General features: G+C 48.9%; 1 non-coding gene across 1 annotated transcript; it reads right to left on the bottom strand.

Annotated features, from left to right (window-relative positions):
• Positions 1 to 135: 135 nt before the first annotated feature.
• TRNAS-UGA (transfer RNA serine (anticodon UGA)) lies at positions 136 to 211 on the bottom strand. The gene has a single exon. It is a non-coding gene; the product is annotated as a tRNA-Ser (tRNA).
• Positions 212 to 917: the final 706 nt, after the last annotated feature.

Below are 917 nucleotides of genomic sequence, written 5' to 3'. Positions count from 1 at the left end.
GCATCGATCGTGTCTGACCGTGCAGCCCTTCCGGCTAAGCAACTTGGACCGACGAAGCGGACTTGCCGAGCGAACAAAAGTAGTATTAGCGGAGAACGTCTTGAAACCCCGCACTGGTTTCAGAAGACAACCACGTGCCGCCGGTGGGATCCGAACCCACGACCTCCGAATTTCACGGCCAGTGCTCTACCAACTGAGCTACGGCAACGGCTGCCCAATCTTCTGCTTTCGGGTGTATTTATGTGTAGTGTAACCGAACCTTGAGAGAGTTAACCAGCGCCACCTTCACCCATAGCGGCGGGCGTAGCACGTCCTGTATTAACGCGAGTGCCGTGGGTTCGGATACCACCGGCGGCATGTGGTTGTCTTTTCTTCTGCTTTCTTTTTAAATTATCTTTAAGCGATTAAATGTTTGCAGGATTAATCTCTGATTAATGAATACTACAAATTGGAAAAAAAGTACCCCATGCTCTTTGGTTTCGGTGGACTTCAATCATGTATGTCATAACGAGCACCTCTTTTCCTTTCACTTATATGATTAATATTTTATCGAGGGCCTCGAATCTGGCAGCCTTGATACCATAGGTGTAGCATAAGAGGGTTATTGCACAGATTCTGCCCTCAGCGTTCAACCACGTTCCTACGTGGCAGGCACTGTCTCCTTCCGATTAGACACACCTCGTTAAACGTCGCGCACCTTCTGCACCACGCTGTTAGAAGACTCAACACCGATGATACAGGCCAGGAAAGCTGAAAATCGTGCCAGGGCCCATCAAAACTTGCCGAGCGGTTTCGTCATAACCTGACGACAAACACGTTTCCCATTATTTAGGTGCTGTCGCTGGTAAACGATTATGCCAAGCTCTCGTTGCTGCACTTTGTTCAGCTGATTTATTTTTCTTCGTGCCGCGAAGACA

Source organism: Amblyomma americanum, chromosome 4 (assembly GCF_052857255.1).
Source record: "Amblyomma americanum isolate KBUSLIRL-KWMA chromosome 4, ASM5285725v1, whole genome shotgun sequence".
Lineage (NCBI taxonomy): Eukaryota > Metazoa > Arthropoda > Arachnida > Ixodida > Ixodidae > Amblyomma > Amblyomma americanum.
Note: the sequence above shows the minus strand (reverse complement) of the source record. Positions and strands in the feature narration are given on the sequence as shown.